This window comes from Mizuhopecten yessoensis, unplaced genomic scaffold (assembly GCF_002113885.1).
Source record: "Mizuhopecten yessoensis strain PY_sf001 unplaced genomic scaffold, ASM211388v2 scaffold9541, whole genome shotgun sequence".
Classification (NCBI taxonomy): Eukaryota; Metazoa; Mollusca; class Bivalvia; order Pectinida; family Pectinidae; genus Mizuhopecten; species Mizuhopecten yessoensis.
The window spans coordinates 858,410-882,762 of record NW_018408099.1 but is presented as its reverse complement, the minus strand read 5'-3'; the positions used below and the strand labels follow the sequence as shown (position 1 = coordinate 882,762).

Below are 24,353 nucleotides of genomic sequence, written 5' to 3'. Positions count from 1 at the left end.
GGGGGTGGGGGGATGGAGGGGCGTTCATTATGATTCATGATAGTTGTAAATTTTCTTTTCCTGGTGTTTGCATTTCATACCAACTTAGAAGCCCGATTTTCTATTTGGGTGTTGACGCTTTTAAACAGTTGCTTTTTTTTTTAGTGAATACACTATATCTTGAAAACGATCATTTTGTTGTATAGTAGGGCTAGATAATCCTATAAATCTGGCCCTGTGTACTTATTGACTGCACGTACACCTATTGACTACAGGAGTCACTTCCTGGTTCACAAATAAAGCTGTAGGCTGCTGCCAATGGAAACCCCGCCACCAGGTAATTGGTTTACATGCCAAAGCCAAATCCCTGATCTATGTGTTGTACTATTAAGTAGTTACATGTAGTTCATCTGTCAAATGATGTTGATCTGGAGTTCTCTCAGGTTTTATAGAATAAGTGAACAACGTAATCGCTCTTTGTGAGGCAAATCAGTTAGGTTAACAAATGTTGGTGTTGTCTTTTTAATATTTCAGTGCATTTGACAAACGTCACTGATATTGTATCCTTTCGTATATTATATATTAAATTAATAAAGTACAATGCAATCACGTTTTTATAAAAGCAAAAATCATCCTATTGTTTTGATAATACAATTGTCTTCTTGTTTTTGACTTATTCGGAAATTGTCCTTGCTTATAGATGATGCAGTACACAATTTCGATTTCATTTTTCTGAGTAGCAATCCTCGTTTGCTAATCGTCTGTTATAGCATGATAGCTAATCTTCAACTATTGCTGAGTCAACGAATGGAATTGAAAATACTACAATGTGATGTCGGTCGAAACCCACTTAAAATTCGTTTGAGTCTGCATGGTTCGCGAGAATATTTTCATTGCTCAACCAGAAATGTACGTCCTGCCCTTTATCTATACTATTTCAAATAATGACGTGTTTCACTTTCCCCAGTTCTTTCGTAATTTTGTGAACATCATAAATAGCTATTAAAACTGTAAAGATAAAACGTTTATCGTCACAAAGGGTTCATGTAAGTATGACAATTTGGAGTCGAGACTAGGAAGAGTTTCTACGTAATTAGTCACAACTATTTGTGTGGTTGTATGCATAATTTCAATAATTGCCCTGGTATATTCGTATTCAAGATAATGCCTTAGCTATGATGGTAATGCCTTATTTACTGGTCCTGTGTCTCGTGCTGGTATTCCGCCGAGATCATTACTGTTCAACACGTGATCTTTGCGGTTTTCTCAACAGGAAGCAATTATCCCAATCACGATAAAACAATCAAAGAGAGTACAGATCTGTACAAGAATATCTACATTGTATCGTCATCATATTCTTAGAATATTTTCATAAAGAAACGGTATTGCCATTATGTGTCTTATGCACTTCATTAACTGTTTACCCAGGTATGATAGAACGTTCAGCGTAAATGGCAGAAATCCTAATGCTACATTGTACGATGATATATGGTATTTAAATCAATTCTGTATTCTCAATTACGTTGTAATCCAGAACTTACATTTTTTTTTATCGTAATGAAAGTGGCATACTTACACACAAGTGTATATTTTAATCTATTCCATCAAATTTTGATACCTGGAATGTTAATATAACAGCGGGTTTCACAGCTTCTGACAAACTGGGTCAACGATCTTACGGTATGGTTGTAGTGTTCGATATACCGGGGGGGAAAGAGGATAAGAAGACTATTTGGAGTGAAGTAACACAGGTTACAATCTCGAGTACACTTTCTTCCGTGACTGTCTAACGTACGCTCTATCTCACTGATGCCAACCCAACAGCTGTTGTTGTGTTTAACCTTTCTGTTGCAACGTCTGCAATTCAAGTCACTGTGTCATGGTTTGTATTCGTGTTTTGTTATTTAATAGCGTAAATGTATATACCAGGCATTGTTGTTCTCAATATAGTAAGATTTCGTGTTCCCATGAAGTCACAAGTTTTGGAATGTTATACATGTAACCTACATATAAAACATATCATAAAACCGGACCGGAAGTTTTCGAAGGTCGCATGGTTCAGTTCAAATTCCGTATATTACTCTTGGTAGACAGTCAATCTTCAGGGTTAACCTTTTCAAGTCGATACATAGTCATAGGTACAATAATTTGTCCTTTCAACCCTACTCCCAGTAAGTATATAAATAGCATATATTTATATATGACTGTGTTCATCATACTTTTTTAGAATCTAAAATAATGTGAAAAGGTCCCATTATTATAAGATTCCTTACTCTATCTTCGTTCAAACATCTTGAAATATACCGTCACATCTGGTTAGTATCAAGTGCATCGTTTGATGCATGTGTTTGATGATAGGGAATTAGAGGAACCAATGCATTCTTTACAATGTTGGTAAAACTCATATACCTCAGCCTTAGAGTAGTTTCTATAGCAACCGTGTATTAAAATGATTCAAGAACTATTCTGCTCTCTGGAACAAAGGTGGTAGGACTAAACGCGATGTTAAAAGCAGGATATCACTACATAGACTCATGAATAAGCACACATGTCGTTATCTGAAAGAGATTATCACATGTATAGACTATGAAGAGCTGTGTATGTTGGTCTCATTTTAGCAGTGGACATAATTTAGCGGAGGAGATGTACACTTTAGCTCGAAAACCGCTTAAGAGTTTACCGCTAAATTAAAGTATTTATTTTTCACACACAGAAATATGCATGTTTAAGGATTCCAGAAAAGTACTAATGAAAAACATCACTTAGAAAGAAGTCGATCTTCGCATGTTTTTTGTGTGTTTTTTTTTTTTTTTTTGTATATCTCAAGGTGTATTTACACTGCTGCAGTTTCCATTAGGACTGACATTCTAATACCGAATGACAGCTTGTTATTTTTATTAAATACGTATGGTTACATGTTATATAATTTGAAGAAAAAAGTATATAATATATATATAAATATTGTATAATTAGCATTGATACAACGTGTGCGTCTATCTATAATGACGCCGTAACATGTATATGCAAAACTTTTCATAATCACTTCTCCAACAACCCAGGTGGAGTATAAAATGGTCTGGGGTGGATGTTGCGGTATCTGTGCTGTAGCATTCAAGTGAGGTGGCACTATAAATGATACCGTTTGAAGCACGGTCCCACTACAAACAGAACACACTACATCTCCAGCACACATGCAGGTATACACACATTGGGAGATAGCATAGGACTAGTAGTTAGCGCCTGATAAGGCAGCTCTACGAATTCTTCAAAATTGTATTGAATAATATTTATGCCTATTGTATTGATTGTACATATTGTATATCTATGTGCTGTAAAGCGCGTAGGGGTGGCTTATTTTAGCTAGATAGGTTGCTATATCATATGTTGTATATTATTATTTCGAGAAAATGCACATTAAAAATTACATACATATAATAAAATTATGTTATTAAACATATATTGATATTTATTAGAAAAAAAAACTTACTATTTATTCATCTACCAATTGCATTTTAAAGGATTTCATAAAATAACAAAAACAAAATACCTATTTAAAAAGTTAAAATATAACGAAACCGATTACGACCCAATACATCCATACCACTAGCCTGAAATGTTCATTTCCACAGCGAATCCCTTGAGCTATATTTAACGTTCCCAAAAAAGTTTCACACGATAGAATTAGTTAAAACGCTGTTTGTATAAATGTTTATATCACCTTCGAAATGTCCATCTTTCACATACATTGCACTTCCCTTATCAACCTCTCGCGTATGAGAGTGTGCGTGAATGTGTAATAGATCTAATCTCGACAGACCTCTTGATGTGCAATGATAGGACACCTTGATGTGCAATGATAACGCCTAGATCCTCGTTCCCAGCGTGATGTTAATCTTATTTTCATCATCTTTTACCATGATTCCATAAAACGGCGAGGATTGCAAATTTATGGGACAGACTGCATAAACAATTTATTTACAAAACTTTTTGATCTGGGCTTTGCTATAACTCTAGACACGCTCCCTTGACATGCAACTTCACGTGACTTTCTTGCCAAAAATAAATGAAAAACATTTTCATACCGTTTCATTTCTTATAATCGTTTACCGTGAAACTTTTCCGGAATATTTTGATCCACCTCAGCTTGGAACGGTTTTTAGTATATCTTTCCATTTGTTTTGGTACAATGTGTCTTTCGATCAATGTTGTCTTTTTGTGAAGTCCTTGAAAAATTAAACACATAAATCAAAAACACAATTTGAAAAAACGTGTTTAATAAATCCTGATGGGCATTAAAAAGCTGTGACATGTATGCTTTGTTTAAGTGTCAAAGATTATATCGTATCAAAATGGAAAAGTGCCATGTCCGGTGGTGCTGTGTCGGCGTACAAGTACATAACGTCTAGGTATTCTACCCATCCTGTATCCAATCTCCCATACCCTCGAGCGTCGGGTTGAGGAACCGTGCTAGACGATACACAGATATGATGAGACACATTTTGCTGAGATTTCAAAATGTCAATTTCGTCTGAAGGTGTGATGAATCACTTCAGATCTCTGTTCGTCTGACGGTAAGATGAATCACCTCTGTTGGTATCGTGTGTACAGGTGATTATTGTGGTCTTCTAGCAATCAACGTCACTCATTCAGTCCAGACATAAATTTGATTCACATGTTTATAATATTAAAAATAAATCAACCTGATTTAACAAATTTCAGTGTCTTTAACGTATATAAACCTTGACTCCCAATAACAATAACATTACAAAATGGCACAGATTAACATTAAAGAATTTAAGACCAGCAGTAAGTGCTTTTAAGAACTTTGAAGAAGAAATGAGACAGTGATGCTTACATAATAGAATGGTACAATGCATAATCAGGAAAAAAACGCATTAATTAATCAAATTGATTAAAACTGATTTTTATTGTGAAATTTCAGTGTCTACCAAGATTAAAGATGTTTACTGTATCTTAGATCAATTATGATCTACACGCTTGTCTGTATTTGTCAGGTCAGGAGTGAGCGTGACATGCCATAAATTGATGTATAATGTACATGTATGTCGGAAACGCCGACTTTTCGCAAGAATCTGGTTTCTCCTCAAGTCTTGTATGATGCGCGTGTTGGCTTTACTTTGCTTCTTATTGTGTTTTATATTTGTTCGATTTCCTATTTTGTCCTCGTGTTTTAATAATATAATAAACATATGTTTGTTTTTTTTTTCCTACAAAACAAAGTGATTTTCAAAACTTCGGTTAACGATCCGTAAAGATAATCAAAATTGGCGAAGACGACCCGCAATATAGAGTACTGGAACTATACGATATCAAGGCACGTGCTTTTCATTTTGAGCGACTTACTAATGCATTAGTTTCATTTAATAACATTTGGCTTAATCCGTGCGAAATGAGTCACTGAAGAGTCACTTTTACTTTTAATATGCCAAGGTGTTATTCATTCACTTAATCCAAACCAATAAGAAAGTGGAGAGGGTACTTCCTAGCATGTTATACACGATGCACAATCTATTCATGCAGTCATCCTTTTAATAGTTACAGTACTATAACACGATTCGTTTACAGCACGTGTTTTGATTGGACACGGACCATGTTCTAATATGTGATAAAACCATGGTTCAATCGTGTTAAGCCACGCCCACTTCAATTAAGCCACGCCTCGTTTCTAACTAAAACAATATGAAAGTTCTAGCATGCACAGTATGTATCTAATAGTTAAGTAGTAATTGTAAGTACTCCTTTTCTGTACCTTCAATTATTACGGAATTTTAAATCCGATATGGATGTTGTAAAATCCTAAGCCAAAAACGGAACATTTCGCATTCACGAATATCACGGTGTTATATAAACTGAACACAACATCGATCGATTTATTCACAAAATATATTCACAAATGTCGATACGCTTAACTTTCTTTGTAAACGTTAATAATCCAGGTTGAACACATTATCTTGCTTGATATTTGGAACAGAAGAATGAGAAACGCAAATGCCAGACTACGATTCGAACCAGGGATCATCTGAACTCTAGACGGACGCTCTACCAAATGAGCTACCTGGTCGTCGACGATCGACTCATTCAATTTCCGCTATCTCTTCATATACATCATGTGTTTTATCTCACTTTCAATCTTAATTGCTTACCTACAATAAATCTAAAATTAATAATTATTTTTATCTTATTTGTATATAATTGAAAGATAATGTTCACTGTATTTAATACTGTTGGTGTCCATTTTGCTTGCTGTCAGGGACGTCATAGTTAATATCACATATAATGCAGATTTACCTATCTACCTAGGGATCACGCTGTCTTCCAGTTAAATGTTTTGTCTTATTCGCTCTTTTTGTTCTTTGTATCTGTCTGCATATGATTCCAAGACATTTTAATTCGCACATTGCTTCTTATTTGAGGATATATAAACTGATTATGATTATTAAAACAATTAATGTAATAAATATCATACCTGTTGTTATGCCGTCATACTTCCGATATCAACTTTTGGCCTGGGAAGAAAAGTATTAAATGACCTGTAACAATGAAACATGCATGTGTTGGCAAAACCTACATACACGTACCGAAACTCATCAGGCGACTGGAAAACTATTGAGACCGAGTAAAATACGCTACGCTGTTGTTTTCCTATCAGGTACGCTATATAAACAAACATGGTTTGGAAGGAAGGCGGATATTTAAGACTGCTTTATATCAACTGTATAAGTGTCATGGATGAGTCTAAGATAACCATGTCTAAATGCATTATTGGGGAATGTTCGTGTCTGTTAAGAGAAGATGGGGTTAATAAACAAATCTACTAATGAAACCAAGGTCATGCTACAGAATATATAATAAAAACGTATGAACTGGGAATGTAAAGGGGCTACTCTCAGAGATAGTGCAACTCAATGCAAAACACATAGAGTTTAAAGCAAATGCAAAAGGGTCTTCTGGTATTTTATCTTGATACTAGTGTTTCACATAAATATTTCATGTAGGATAATGAGAATCGTAAAATGATTAAAAGATTTAAATCAGAATTCAAAATAGAACAGAAACATCATGCACCCCCTGAAGACGCGGAATAACATTATTGGTTAAGTGGTGCGGAAGTGTAAGTGTTGCTTTACCACACGTTTTATCTGTCATGATCCGTCCTGTCAAGTCCAAGACAGGATGTCGGTCAATATGCTTTCCTGGTTAAATAATCTTCGTGGATAAGCTTTCAGTTTGCTTCTTTCTATGTTTGTTATAAATTAATAACGACTGGTGACAACAAGTGGCATTCTTTCCGAGACTGTATCTGTCTTTTCAATCATCGGTACCACCCAAAACATGGGGGTCGGAAATATATACCTAATGTCAGTAGTTGGTAGGGAAAGTCTACCGTAGGGTTCTGTCAACTGCCACTCACACGTAATCCTGGATTATCTGATGTAGATTATCGGTTTTTTATAATTTGATTGTCAGGAATGATGTTGTTCTTTAGCGTTTAAGAAAAATGATTGGTAAAAGATCAGTATTTTTAAATCTTCAACGTTAAATGAGATGTTCACATACGTTAGATTGAAAAGAGAGATGTGGTAATTTTTTTCTGTGAAATCTTTCTTAGCCAGTTACTAAATGAGAGACAAATCGTATGGCGTTTGACAGTAGCTGGATGGATCTCTGTGTGAATACTTTTTTAGACTCTAATACTTTTCATAGGATAATTATTAATACAGTTGTATAGTAAAAGGTTGTTTTATTATGGGTCTTATAAACTATATTGTTACCTTTAAAAACTTGAGGGATATTGTCACAAAATTAAAAATTGAAAAAGGTTTCATATGAGAACATGAACAGATCTTAATAGCATGAATAAACCTAATTGACAGGTCGTTCTTTGTAAATTAAAATATCTCCAGCAAATTCTAAATATATTCTTGCTTCCGTACAAAGCATAAAAGGAAATGGCGATATGGGAGTTGTCACGGCCCCGCTGCCAGGATAACCCATACTTAAACATTTACCCAGGCAAAACAATAGATTATTCTTCTGTGATGTCTAACACTTATCTGTAATGTATAAAGTGTAAAATGGTTTAACAAACACATGCTGAATTATCTCGAATCTTACTGACGCGTTATCAACGGTTGTGTGTGGTTGTATTAACACTATCTTCATAGCCTCATCGCCGTAGGACGGAATCGGTTTCTTTCATGGTGGGCAAAGTGTACGAATATTTCTGAAACCAGAAAGAAAAGGTGAAAGTTGATCAAATACGGCTTTCGGAGGTGTTACAAGACAAATCAGAGTGTAGTTTGCTTCTGATTAGAAATGCGTCCAAAGTACAAAAATAATGGCATTTCCGTGTTCAACAAATTAATGGGAAATGCAGGTTATTTGGTTGCAATAAAAGATTACGCCATAGTTTTTTTTATATCTTGTCGAAATATATCAATATATACATTCTGCAACATGTCTTTTCTGAAACATAGATCGGTATTTGTACAGGAAGTGCATAGCATCTTTCTTCTTTTGAGGTATTTCTAACATTCGTTTTGAAAATTTGAACATGCACTTTCCTTCTCTGATATCAAGTACCATTGATGAGTTCTAAATTAACACCCGTCCTTAATTGACCTTAGCTGTTGACAAGACTTTAAACCCTGTACAGCCAACCCAAATTAACGAAAGGTTAATATAGTGTACTAGAACATACACTATTGGCTTCCTGCATCAAAGTATTATATTTCCTATGAGTGCTTCATACGATTTTCTTAATGATTATCTGTAGAACTATTTTATGCTCCCTCTTTCCCATTGTTGTTACAAGACTGGTAGTTACAAAACCGCTTAACTACGGTTGTGTTGATTTTCATTTATGGTTAGAATTATTTGATACTTACACTCTTAAAAGCTGACATTTTTCAGTAAAATCAACCGTACGAAATTTAGGATACATGTTCATCATCAATGACGTAAAATAATAATAAATGGACTTAAGGTAAAACAAATTGTGTGCTTCAAGCTTTTGAAATATTTCTAGACCATGGTGTGCATGTACTTTGTATGATGATGATGTTTACCACATACGTTTAAGTGAATATTTCAACATTTACGTAATGTCACATTTTTTCTTGATTTTTGACAAAGACTACCTATGTTGTTTCATTTTAAGGAAAGGTTTTGATTTTAAGTAATTTGTTTAAAAAATTATTCAATTCGGATTGAGATTTCATCCGTTTTTCAGCTATGATAAGTACCCAAATTGGTACACCATATCATAGGCTATTAAAATTATCTTTATTTCTTCTACTTGATGCAACAAAGTATATTGCATTTATTTAAACCATATCGAGATGCATAGTATAGATACATTTTTATCTCATCCAGTTATAAGGAAAAGAGATCAAGATTGAAACATGCCTATAATTAAACCATTTAAAAATCCTCCAAAATAAAATACTATTTTAGTGTGCTATTCGAACCATCGTTTGAACCGTGTTAATTTTGGTAGTGACGTTATATGGGTTATAAAACAAGTAGAATTAAAATTTAGATGAAGATTATGCTAATAATATTGATCAGCAAACGGAAGATATGATTCAGGTATTTTGCTGATAATACAAATGTAAATCATCATACAAAATGTAGGACCAATATGTGAAATTAAGACGTGGTATCCGAACATAGCATATAGAGGTGTTCTGTTTAGATCTCAGTCGTCAAGGTGTAGATTGGTGTAAAGAGTACATAGTGTTAACCAAAGTATTTAATATGTAGTTTAGAAATGGTATATTGTTTTTCGTAAAGTCACCTATGTTGAAAAGACGTAAAATCCTATACAAGCAAGCAAACATGGTTATAGCAGCTTATACCAGTAACTGTCAAGTCCCAATTGTTAACTTGGCAAAACTTTCAGTAATGGCCACCGTCTACATTAAGTGACTGAAGTATAAATAATCCTTGTGATGTATTGATGTGACAAGTATAAGCACTACAACTTATGTGATCCCGACATACAAATCCTTCTAGCTTCAAGTACACTTAAAACATGGCAGCTATCCGTGAATACGGTGCCACAAGGTGACGTATGTTTGGGAGCTCCGCATTGCTCATAGCTGTTTTTCTAAAACATTCAGAAGCATCTATACCTGTAATATAGTACATGTGATATGGACGGCACCTCTCAAACCCATGTACCCTCTTCCGAATCGGTTGAATGAAACACCAAACGGTACCACATGTGGTACCGAAACCGGAAACGCTTAACTTTCCTTAATCCCCATATTATTAACTTCATGTAAATTGTCAAGGAGTTCACTGTCGTCTAAAATGTTAATTCGGTATTTTTGTTTTATTTAAGAGAATTTAAATGATCTTGTTCGCTTGCTGGGTTTGGCGATGTTTTGATTCTGTCGTTTTTGAAAACGACAACTTCGTCAAAACACAAAGGTCGGAAGACGATACAAACACCAGGAACAATGAGACATTATACACAGGGATACAATCAGAACCGGAAGTCGGTAAAAACATTATGAAATGAGGAAAGCAAAATAAGAAATACGTCATTGTCATTGCAAAAGGTTAGATTCAGAACCGGATACTTACAACGGGAACTCAGGACACAACAAATGATTGTAGGATTGTTGATAGAAAAACAACCAGGCACCTAACAACTAAATTTGATGTGACATAACATTTGGTTCGGAAGGAAATGCGTTTCTTCCTAGGAGCAAACGTGACACTCGTTTGAAGTCGAAATCAATCTATTATATTCAATTATTAAAGTTACAACTGGATTATATGATTACTGTTTACTTGCGTTTCCGTATTATATTCGGTATATACATGTGCTGTATCTTGTATAATACAATATTGATTTATTGCTTATATGATTGATCAATACGTGAGCATGCTTCATGCATACAAATAGGAGTGCCGTCACTGAAACTGTAGAATTCGACTATTACTTAGAAATAACTTATAACTTTATAACTGTGTTAATAAGGATAAGTGATAGCATTTTTACTTTTTGTTTAATGTACTATTCCCTGGAAGATTTATCCTTCTTTAGAAATATATTCATGACAGAAATTGGCACTACTTTAGCTGAAGTCAGTGATGATTGAAGTACATTTTTAAACGAAATACACAGTCACCACTACCAGCATGAACTTGTGTGTTACTATAGTGCTTACTCATGGTGGATTAGTTATTACTGTAGAAAAAAAGGTCACGGCAAGTTATCTTTATATGTCAAATTTTTGTTTCAGATAATAAGTCATCTCCAGTCTATTTCACTGCAATCGAATACATTTAAGATGACATTAAATTACTTTTAAAGCTTGGCCTATCATTTTATGTACACACGGCCCTACGTAACTCGACCTTGAGGGGACACATTAATACTATGCAATAACACAAGTACAAAGCACCCTCAGCTTAACCAATTTTTACAATTATTTGAACAAATATTTACTCCTTCTTTTCAGAAAAGAGTAGCATAATATTGATATATCTCTCTGTTAGTTAACGTATTTTATTCCAACATGATGGAGTTTTGTATTCAATATCAATCTTTGAGAAAAAAAATACATGATGAAATAATATATTTTTGTAAAAATAATCTAACAATGTGCATGCTAGCATGATATGAAAAGTTATGTATATTTACAGTACATATATCTGTAGAGAGAAGCAGCTGGCAGATGTCATCGGTGATATATAGGAAGGTAATATTTCATGTGACGGTAATACAAGTACATAGGTAGTGTAAATATGTTGGTACGTATTATATATAATGGTCTATAACAACCCTCCTCCTCTGTACCACATTAAAAGGGTTTGTGTGTCTGTAGCAGTCTTTGTAATTCCTGCTGCTACAGATGCTGTAAGCATGACCTTACAGATATGACATTACATCATATGGTACAACATATCACCTCCAAATATATTTAAACTACTGAAACTATTTTAAAGTAGTATTTTGAAATAACCTATGATCTTACAAAGCACAAATAAAATGTAAAAAGAATAGATATTTAACAATAAACAAGTATTACCACGTCCGGAGTAAAAAGAAAAATCTGACTGAAACTGTCAAACTAGTGCCTTACCCAATCAACAAGCGTATTTAAATGACCTCATTAATGTTTTTTAATAACTGGTCTGGATAAAACATAACCATGGACTTTTAAAATAAGGTATCATACAATGTATATGTCAATTTCCAAGTGATAGTTTGTGTTTCTTTATGCATATGACAAAGAATTACAGACATCACATTACTTACTTAGAAAACCTCTCACAGAAGGAAGTAAAATTATGTTTCATTCTCGGATTTTTTCGAATTTTTTTAAGGCAACGTTTTCTAAATAAAAGTTTGAATGTATATTATAAATGAGTTTTAATATTTTAGATCAAAGTTGATACATGCTGTAATTATTACACGTATTTATTAACCAGAACAATTCTATTTCATTTTATTTGCTTTGTTCTTTGGATATGAATACAGTCGTTAGGGGATCCATATCCTGTAGCTGTACATTAAAATCACGATGCGATGATTAATTCTAAATATGCTTTTGAAACTGTATATGTTCTGTCACTGGAAGTGTAACCTATTATTATTTCAGCATCCCGTTTTCAAAACCTTTGATCTCCTATATACCTTCCCACAGGGGCGTTTGCACGATCCTGCCCATCATCCCTCCCGAGAACGTTCGTACACGTGCTTTTTTTGGCTATTTCGCTGACTATCGCTAATCCAAGGCTATAAGGCTTCACGAGCGTGTTTTTTTAGCAGGAATTATCTCGATTTTAATCAGGCACGTACTTTCTTCAACCTCACACCCGAAAGGGTCGAGACATGACATTTGACCCCTGAGATACCAATACCGCTGGTGTCTGCACTCACTAACTCTCGTATGTAGTTCAACGTGTTTTCTAAAGAATCGGTGACGCAGTTATCAGTAATAATCGAAAACAGTGATGTACTCAGTTAAACACATACAGGCTATAAGCAACCAAGACCATTTATTACATTCCACTTTTGACAGGTGGAGGTAAGCAACAAAGAAAAAGGTTCTCCTACAAGGACACAAACACATCCCGCTATATGTTGAATCCACACTTACTACCTTATGAATAGGTCGGTGCACTACCAACTATGCCATGAGACCGCCGTTTGAATCCATATATCAAATATATATAACATGCGTGTTGTATATATAAGATCTTAAATGAGTTTTCATTTCATATGAGATTTTATTAAACGAGGCTGAGAAGTTTTTATTTTTGCGGGCCTAAGGGAGCAAAAATGAAAACTTCGAGACGAGTTTCATAAAAGCTCATATGATATGAAAACAAATTTAAGATACTTTTTATCACATAACTCAGAAAACTTTCATGTTGATAGGTTTTAAAGCCGAAATGTAGAGGGCTTAATCAAACGGAGACAGACATTTTGTTGCGCCATTCAAAATTTATGACGGCACGTCATTGTCCATATTATGACGTCACATTCAATTTCTGACTGGCACAGCCAATGAAATACACTCCATGCTATATTACACTAGTGACATATGTAAAAATATTACACATGCGAATTCACTGGATAACAGGCCGAAAATGTGATAAACATATGTTTTAAAACAGCATCAGTTTATATATGTGATGATTATTTCAAACACGTGAATAGAGATCAACCACGATTGATGATTGATCGATGATCAATTTTTCTAACAGAGTGAGTTTATTCTAAAATCTTTATTCCAGCTTAAACCTACCAACAAGGGATAGTTTATCATCATTATTATCAATTGAATATATATATTTTATCTCATAACACATACAAACTTTCTTTTTCCGATCTGGATGTTACGATTCAATCATATGCGAGGTAGATATTGTTTGGGATCGTTTCGACACTAGCGCTCTAGTGGTAGAAGCGGATTCCACTTCTCATACTGGTATCGTTTTTGGCACATAAAAAATGCTAGATTAACTCCACGCGTGGATATTTCATTGCTTAAAATTATAATAGGTTCCACGTGTTTATCCGCGTGTTTAGATAAAAACCGAATGGATATATAGTGGAATAATATCGTCTGCAAAGTTGTACTGATGTATATACACTCGGGTAATGATGTTTTATTGTTTTCCCGGTGTAATAGTGGCATTCATGCGACAATGTACTTGATTTGATGAACACCTCTGGTAATCAAACAGAAGACAACACAGACATGATTATTTGCCAGACAAGCACGAAAGGTGAATTCATCATACGTGAAATTTTACAGCATTTTTTCCACATGTTTCCAATTACAGTCGAGTGGTTCGCTGATTTCCTAGACAGTTTGATGTAAATTCTTCAGAACGAAATGGTATTATTAGCTCATCACAGCCATTCGGAATTCCATCTAAGACTCTTAATTCTCTCAACAACCTATCAACTATCTCTTTATTCACCCAATTTTGTCAGATCGGACTTCTCGTATCACATGAGTTATCATCTACTTGGATCAGAGCCCGGATGTTCCAAGCATGGACAGCTTCAGTACACCTGGGATAAAAAATAATCACAAAACGTTTAAAACTTCTAGCTTAAAGTGTATATGTTTGTGATATATACATGTAACATGATATCGTGAAGACAAAAAACGTAAACCTATCGCATATTTTTTGAGAAAATCTGAGGAAATATCTTGGAAAAGATAAAGTTACTGTAAGAAAGTGATAAGCTAACAATTTTGTTTGTCAGCACCTTTTTGTGGTAGCTAAAAGCACGTTCATTGAACATGTTACATGAATGTTGTTGTATTATACAAATTTATAGGTGATCGATTTAGTTAATACTGAAAAGTAAATGTGTAATGTGTAAATATTCATAAAATATATAAACACTGTGTGAGGTTGCCTAAATTTGTCCTTAAGCTAACAAGGCTCCAAGCGAAAGGTACTGATGAGTTATTTACAGACTTAAACAAACATCACATGTAGGTAAAGTAAATAACAATAGTCTTTGTGTATGTATCATTACCTCCTCTACTAAAGACAAATCTGCACATTCCTGCTCTTTTAGAGCAACCCGATATGAATGCAAGGAATATGGTGATTGTTTTTATTTGTTTCTTTGAGTCTGCTTGTTCAGCTGTTACCACAAAAACAATGGTATGAGCTGTACAAACACATAAAGATACATTGATCAGCACCCAAACAGCAACTGCAGCACGTGTAGATCTGCTGCTGTAAAAATAGGTGTACTAGTACCGTGTAACGTCACCGAGGAAAGCTCCAAACAAGACAGAACAACTCTGTAAGTTTCGTATATTTCGGTATGTTGCTGTAAAGGATTTGTAATCTTTCATAGGAAAACGATGACACGCCTCCTTTGATTTTTTTATTTTTTTCAATTGACATAAAGATATTATACATAATGAACTGTTCCAGTTGGCAGATCTTGACATGTTATTCTGTAGTGTGAAGTATATTGGTCTATTAAAATATCATTTTTACACGGAAACATTTCATACTGATTTCACGTGTTCAAAATTATCTCCCAACCCCCAAGGATAGAAGTTCATTGGCCTCTTTCAAATGTAATGGAGGTGGATAGAAATTCTTTCGAAGGGATCACATATCGAGGTAAAGTAACACCAGAGGCTCTTCCGAAGATTTTACCCCAATTTATAAAAGGGAGGAGATCTCTATCTACCGACTTTTACATACAATTGTTATCTCTCATATCAACAACCAAAATATGATATTTTGCCATCATTTTTTTTAAAAAACTTTTCTTTACTCTATTCGAAAAATCAAAGAAATTAAGTCTGCATTACCCTCAAACTACAGCAAACATTTCTGAAGAAAAATAACCGATTTCCCTAGGAATATTTTTCATACGACTATTTTCGAAGCTATATTTGAACCTCATAACCACCTGTTATTTAGTTTATGCATGCACAGTTTATGAACACAAATTACATATTCGATGATTATTGTAATAATTCTTCTTACCCACATATACGGAGGTTTGTTTACAGTCTAGCGCACACTTGCAACAGCTATTTTTTAAGTTTGTCATATTTATCCAGGAAACCTTCATTAACTTGACTTATAGTTAAGGAGCCCCTTACAACTTCCAAAGGCTTTCTCAATGCATTAAAAGATTTGTCTCTTGCATGAACTCACCTTTAAGAATTTATGAAAAGCACCCTATTCCGTCTTTGCGAGCAGGTATTGATTGACACGTCATTTGTTTGTGAGAGTATAATCATCAAATTTTGAGAAAACGACGTAATTTTCTCAATACCTGCTCACAAGAGAAGATTACTCTGCAATACGCAAAGACGGAATATCTTGCAGAATTTTTTTAATTGGTTTTTAAAAATGAATTTTCCTTACTTTTTTTTTCCCCTTTTTATTAACTAAATGTTTAATTTGAAATACGTCAGAACGAAATATACCTGTCAACATTATTGCATAAAGGAAAGAATGGCATCTGTTCCATTCCCGCTACAATTAAGTCCAAAACAAAATGAAAATGGTTCTTCTCTTTGTACGGAAACTACAATGAAATACAATTCATTTTTATGTAAAGGGACAGAAATCATTTAGGGGTTGGCCAATTTGAGATATCAGTAACGGGTATTGTTACACATGTGTATTTCTAAAAGGTAAAGCTTATCTTAACTGATCGGATATGAGAATAATACGTGTCCCATGTGGAACAACCTATCCATCCGACCGAAGTGCACCCAGTGATCTCCAGTTTGGGAACTGATTTGTCTTAATCCTTATTAGAAAGTGCTTAAAAACAAATCTTTTGAGTACAAGATGTGCAGCTATAAGTAGACATGTTCTCTGACACGTTACGTCATTTCAATATGATACGTGACTCTATTAAATTGTCATTTTGGTCAGCGAAAGAACGCACTATATCGACCACCAAAACAATCAGCAACTGACATCACCTCAGCGAAACAGATACACTTCTGAGATGCTTTTTCATTTTTGTTTATCTTTTTCGCTCTCTAAATATGATGTTCAGTTTCAAGGAAGCACTAATTTAGCATAATTGTGTAACATGTAGTGGAAATGGGTCAGTGTGTTATGTTACGAAACAGCTGTCTATCCGATGATATCACATTTCTGCCTCTTCAGATCAACGTGTACATGTTTTCTACTTATCACAGCGATGTAAAGTTTAAAAAGCGCTTCTTGTCTTCTGCTTTTATACCCATTTCCACAAATAAAAATCTTATTAACTAAACAATGTTAACTATCTTTATAAATTAGGTTATCTTCTAAACAGGCCCAACTAATGTCAAAAACTAAACCTCATTCCGTAACATTTAATGAGACATAAATTAAGGGAAATGTGCCTCAGATCTTGGGAAAACAAACCATCCACTTAGAAATAAACTTATGTGTATTTTGCATTTCCTAATATAAACTCTACTACTTTAAGTATTACTTGATATGAACAATTAAAGTAGTAGTGTATCAGGGTAATCACAATGGGATGACTGTCGGAGTACCAATGTCTCTGAATTACCTCCTTATAATTCCTTCACCCTTTCACCAATGTAGACCATAATCGACTCATCCTGATCAATGCTTGGTAGAGTCTACTTAAGTTACATAGGGGTGAAAGGGTTTAAACCTTCACAAAAAGTACACTTGACTACACCCAAGTGTTCTTTCTATATATAAGATGGGAAATTAAAAATATTTGCAGTGGAACCCCGTCAGTCGTGACATAGCTATACTGTATATGTACATAAAACAAGAAAATCATCGTATAGACTGATAGTCAGTTCAACCCTTACACTACATCAAGCGCTTCATGACAGTTATACTTACGCGAACTTTCAAATTATTAAGCACGATGCATTTGCTCAAGACAAAGTAGTAAGATTGATATGAGGTTACACGAACGCCTTACACGTAGTTTGTAAGCTTGTTGTTATCCGAGGTAGCATCTGTGAAATACTGGGAGGTTTATCAAAATACACAATATCCGTGTCCATGTCTATGATATCTTCTTAATCTTGTGGTCCGCTTTCTCACAAGGTTCAAGTGAGCAAAGGGTACATTCCAACGCCTGCAATGAGACACACGATCAGGGAATGTAAAACTATCATTAATCTCGTGGTTCAAGTACAATTTGTACTGCATTTCTTGTAAACAAATACATCACTGTTCACCTACAATAACATGTAACCATCTGGCCAAAACAGACACGCTGATAACCATAGGCGGGCATAGATAAACATTGAGACATTACGGACATCTCCGGTAAACTTGGGGAGAAACAAACTGCTCTGGAAGGTATGCAACACTTTAGATTATCTTATATGATAGACTTGGGATAAAATGAGCATTAACATGCTTAGACGAACCAAGCGTTCCCATCAATTTCTCTCCAATACTGCAGAGTTATGCAAAGGATATTGCCTGCTAATCTGTAAGAAGATTTTACGTTGACTCTTTCTATGTTATCGGCACATCTTTCTGAATAAAGTTAGCAATAATAGTCTTGTCAATTTATAATGTCATGTTGTTCTTGTGCCATGTCAGTGTAATATAGATACAGAAATATTTGACATGTTATTGGAAGCGTCATGAAAACATTTACATTCTTATTAGATTGTTTTGTAATGAATGTTTAGGTATAGTGTATCTTTTGGGTGTTTTCTATGTCAGATACCGACGGGATCCAATTTTGAAGGAAGCAATTTGTTTGTTGGTTACGATATAGTGCCACACCATTAAACTGTCATACCATGGATAAAATATTATTCTTAAAACATCAAGTAAACATTTTATCGGGTTTAGAATCCTAAAACGAGTTTAATCGTATATCTAGTATCAATGCTCAAATCGACGATGATCAAAAATTGTCTGCACTGAATCAATGATGGACATGAGAGTTTAAACGAAAAATAATATGATAAAAAGGAAGGCAACTGATAGTGAAAAGGATTCATTGCCTTATACATTAATTGATTGTAATCGATCGATCGATTGATTTATTGGTTAAAGTTATCTTTGATGATGCACAGATATTTTATAAAAGTGAGTTGGTGTTGAAGGCAATAGATGTACATGTAGAAGAAATACATGTAGAAGGAAGATTTTTAATTATCTAAATATATGTATACATATATAAATTTTACAACATTAACCATTAACTTTTTACATAGTATTAACAGGGATTAGGATGTAGATACCATACATCGTTATCTGCCATGGTTCTTGGATAGATTAGACAATCCGAATATATATATACCACCTTACGAAGCAACTAATCTGCTAACATTAATTGCAGAATCTGTTTAAGACGAAACAGCTGTATGGTGCAGTGCAATTCATTTCTGGCATACATATCTATTACAAAATATCAAAGGTTCAATAATTTGTTTTTATTACGTTCATCTCTTTTATATACAAGGAGGTAAACCCTGCAACTGGATTTTGTAATCCTCGATGTTTGTCGTAACCTTGAAAGCCACAGTGGTATCTTTAGAGTTGTGGCGCGGTTCATAATATACATGTACACACTGAAATATTGATATTACTAAAATGTTTTACGCACCTCCACTTCATTTTGATAGTACAATGTAGTTTAGACCAACTTTGATCTCCATCTTTTTGGTCCCTATCTTTACCAATAAGTCGTAGAATGACGAAACAGCTGTATGGTACAATATGATTAAGTTGGCATGCTGTATCTTTTATTAAAGATGCAATCACGTGTGTGTTGCGTTCATCTTATTTTGTGTTCTATGGTTTACGTACATCACAAACTCATATCTGATCCGCTAAATGAAACATTTCAATATTTTTCTTCAGATATTTTCAATTGCCATATCTACAAATGTTTTTTTGTACAGTGTGTTTCCCGGTACACCTACGGTTATACCGTTTGACCTTGTATACCCTTATTGCGTCGGAGGGTCGTTAAGACGCTGAAAACATACCACATGAAGTTTGAAGTAACGGGGGAAAGGTTGGTTTGCAGATAGCTGAAAATACGATTAAATTATAGATTACTGGAGAAATGTGAGGATGGACAAACGTCCTTGTACTTTAAGAATCAACTTGTAATGGGGAAAATGCAGTAGAAGGTTGGTTCTGTCCTCCTTTCCTATATATAAATGCCCTTATCGTACTTCAAAAACCGGCTGTATCTGATACTGTAGCAAGTCTTAGCCTGAGTGATGGAGAGGGCACAGAGAAAGTAGGTTTATCAGACCGATTTGTAGTTGATAAGGAATCACCTAGGTAATACATTGTTACTAGAAATTGAAATCAAGTAACAGACTTCGGAAGATCGGTTTATCAGTTATGAGCTGAGCAAAGGAGGACTCTGATCCAAGCTGAACAAGAAAATGGATACCAAATTGCTACAGAATAATGTTAGTGAAAATTACATTTTCATAATGAATGTTAACATTGATATCCAATTAAAGAAAATAGATGCAAGCAACTAATCTAGACAGAACTAAATAAAGTATTTACATGGTCACTTCTTCCTCGAGCGTAAATAAACTTCCGCATATTTTGAGAATTGCTGTCCTTTTATCTTGTTGTACCACATTTCTGCCTGTAGTGAGAAAAATTAAGATGCAGGCCAGCTATGATAAATTTATACACGATAACCAACATTTCCAAAGTGTGCAACTATTCTCTGACTGAAATCAATCAACATCTTTGTTAAACGGGGCAACAGGGCAACGGGTGAGAAGAAGGAAAAAAACAATTTCTCCATCTGCAGATAACGTTGCCTGCATGAGTTCTCATCAACAGATACAACACCGGCATTTTGTAAGCATGTTGAAATTACGGACTTTTTTTCGGTTTTTGTATGACCAGATTCGAATATAATTGATACACTTCCAACCTTTATTAACTAATCCCCGCCATCAAAGTCAGCACATGCTTTCCACGTGCGCTGTAACATACGTTTACCGGCAATAACGCTGTCAACGCAGGAGAAATATAACGTGGAGCGAGATAAAATAGAAGTAATAGAATTGCTGAGCGTTAATAAAATGATTGGGTTTGTATGTCACGATAACTTTCATCTGATATACCTAAATCACTGACTATAAATATATGTTATTGCATTCCTCGACCACGTTCGTCTACAATAAACATTTACGATGTGCTCGTGTTTGCAATTCCTGTCTGTGTCGACATGTTCAGAGCATTAAAAGCTTAATGAAGCGCACAAGCTATGATACCATTAGTAATTATTTAGATAAATATAGACATTTTAATATACGTTGGTATTCACAATGATCCGTATTCTTGCAGTGATGTGATATTACTTATAATTATATTAAAATGCCATGTTCTTGGGGACTTGTGTTCAAGTTATTGTTTCTTTTCTTCTACTGTGCAATGTTTTAGTTGGCTAACAACGCTCACGAGAACTGGGTAAAGAGCTCTAATTTGGCTGGGAGGGTGCAATTTACGGGGATATCAATTTGACGAGGAGGGTTACAGTCGAACATTCTGAATGTTGTGACGCAACAGGATGATAATATACAATGTGTTATGGGGAATGAAGAAGCAATTTGTGATTCTGTGGAGGCGAAGTGTTGAAACAACCCTAAGCGTAATTAGAACAGCCCTTTGTTACTATTTATAGACGTAGATGTGGGATGTTTACGTCAAGCACTTTCATATTAAAACTGGAAAATTCATTCATTACTGTTAAATACTTTCTTCATTGTGAACTTCCTAAGTAAAGTTCATACTCTTTTTTCGTAACAGTTTATAGAAACGATAGAAATACATCATTGCTTATTCTACGTGGAGTTTGAGTTCTAGTTAATGGATTTGATGAGGGGAAAAAAACATTACAGAGAAGAAAAAAAGCTGTGTTAACATTTACGATTAATCTAAATGTATATACGTAGAATGAATCGCTTCAAAAAGAATTAATGTTATTCATGTTTATTCACATTCATTGAGCTTTGTGTATTGCGTATACATATCGGTCGTCGGTAGATCTTTCGTAGCTTAATTTTAAAATTGCATCTATCATATTTCGTTCCCATCTTTCATGTATTTTGATCGCAGTGATGATAAGTTTTGAATACTGTACACCATAAACAGTTAATAGGAAGAAAAAATGGTTTACCTCGTATTACAAAGCCTGCAACAAAACATGTATTAAAGACAGTAGCCGTCATCCTGTTTGTCACAACATACTTGAAATAGTTTCTCTAATCAACCTTATAGCCTTAGTTCAATCAACTCTAAACCTTTTATAACTGTATGAGGGCCACCATTACCTCCACACGCCTCTATTTGTCATTACACTGAGGGAGCGACATTTAACATTAAAATATAAAGGATATGTTTGTCAATTTATCTCCCTTGACCCGAACTTAAAACGTTTTCATGGATTAGCGGCTCTTCTGTTAACATTCTCAGATGTCAACTAATGCCACGGAAACAAATTACAATTAGAATCGAAATTGTACAAATTGGTGAAAATGGCTCATTATAAAAATTATTTAAACTTGAGTAAATATGTTGAACTCATGTATAAAATGACTTTTTGAAGTGTCGCCTTAGCTATTGTTAGAACTGCGCCGAGTATAATTCGGCGACAGTATTGACGCCTGAGCACGAATATAATGACAGATAATCTAATCTGAAGTGAGCCGGTATAAATAAATAGCCGGACTGACCTCAAGTATAGGCCGTTCTGGCGACTAGGGTCTGCGGTCAGATAAAAGGAGATAACCAGGGTCACATAAGGACAACCCAAAGTCAGCCATAAACTCGCCTAGCTAGCTGACAGCAGATGATATTTTCATTGTACATTTGTGTATTTAAAAGAGTTATTAGCATGCATTGTTATAACTTCTTTTTAAAAAAAAAAGACATTGTTAGTACATGCTGTACATGCTGTCCAGATGACCCCGGCGTCAGCGGGAATTTGTGTCAACCCACTAAATAATGTTACCAAGTTTTGAAGAGAATGTCATATGTATCCAAGCAAGCGTAATGAAATAAATAACAGTTACAAAATGTAGAGTTACCTTTATAAAGTTGACATCTATTTTCTACAAAACAACTAAATAATTTCAGATGTGGCCAATGGAGATGTTATGGATTAAAACATTACACTGCTAGGCTAGCATAGTTTGGTGGACAAAAGGTTTTGCTCATTTAAGTGGAAGGTTTATTTTGCAGACTACCCGTATTAACGGTGCACCATCCTAAGCCGTTCTGGGGTTTCTAATTTTATCTAATTTATCCTTCAGAACATCGTATTCAAGTTATCAAGGACTATTTTTAGTTTCTTAACTTGATATTTACATGTATCTACAGTATGACAATAACGGTTACGTAACTAACAAACCGTATGACGTTTTCCTACTGTATGACAATGATGAATTTTTGTACCAACATGTATGACATTGACAATCACCTCACTACCTACAGTGCATCCTTTCACAATAGCACGATACCTGTTTCCTGTACTTTAAAGTTGACAAATCGGGGTTGATTTGTAACTCCAGAGCATGTTCTTATTATTAAGAATTAATTGATAGCTTGAGTCCTTTCTAGCTAATTACCCATATCGCCAGGTTTGTTCTACAAAAGCTACAGTCGCCATCACGGTCTAATTAAGAACTTGTTTCCCGTGTGTTATATCGTATTAGACAGGACATATCCTACCACAGTATGTTACATGTTACCACATGTGGGAAAGGAAACAACCATCTGTAGCATTGTTTGTTTATGTCGTCTGATTTCCTTTTGTTTTCTATGGATCCGCAGTTTTCGTCTTCTCTGTCACCCATGAACTCTGAATTTATCATTTTTTTATTTATTTTAGTTTCAGTCTCCGCTTTTTCATTGTACATTGTAACTGTCATGCTAATTTCGAATATGGTTCATTAACGTTTCCTATTGACAATGGCATGCTGCAGATGTCATTATCTTTGCGATAATGCACATGGTTTTAGTATTCATTATTACATGACAAACACAGTTCACAGTGCAAATCAATTTTACAATCACGACTTGGAAAATATTTAGATATGCAAGCATGTTCGAAACCATAAAATGATGTATATTATAGAGCGTCTGGTTTACCCTCGCTTTGATCTGGTTTTCCATGATGTATTTCCCCTTTTTGTTTGGTATGATGAACTCATTCTCTTTTGTCCTCATGCATTCCTGATGGTGTTTATCTCTCTAGTTCGTTTAAGTCAAAATTGTCGAATTTTGAGTTTTGAAGTTGCTATTTCTTTCGTCGATTTAGAATGGATCTGATGTATCCTTTGGTTTTCAGTATGTTGTAAATGTAAATGTGTTTCTTTTCTAAACAAAGC

The 24,353-nt window shown here is 34.6% G+C and overlaps 1 protein-coding gene across 1 annotated transcript in view; it reads left to right on the top strand.

Annotated features, from left to right (window-relative positions):
* Window positions 1-24,353, top strand: part of LOC110458335 (ADAMTS-like protein 1) — an 82,035-nt gene that overhangs the window by 10,076 nt on the left and 47,606 nt on the right. The gene's annotated exons all lie outside the window — the stretch shown is intronic.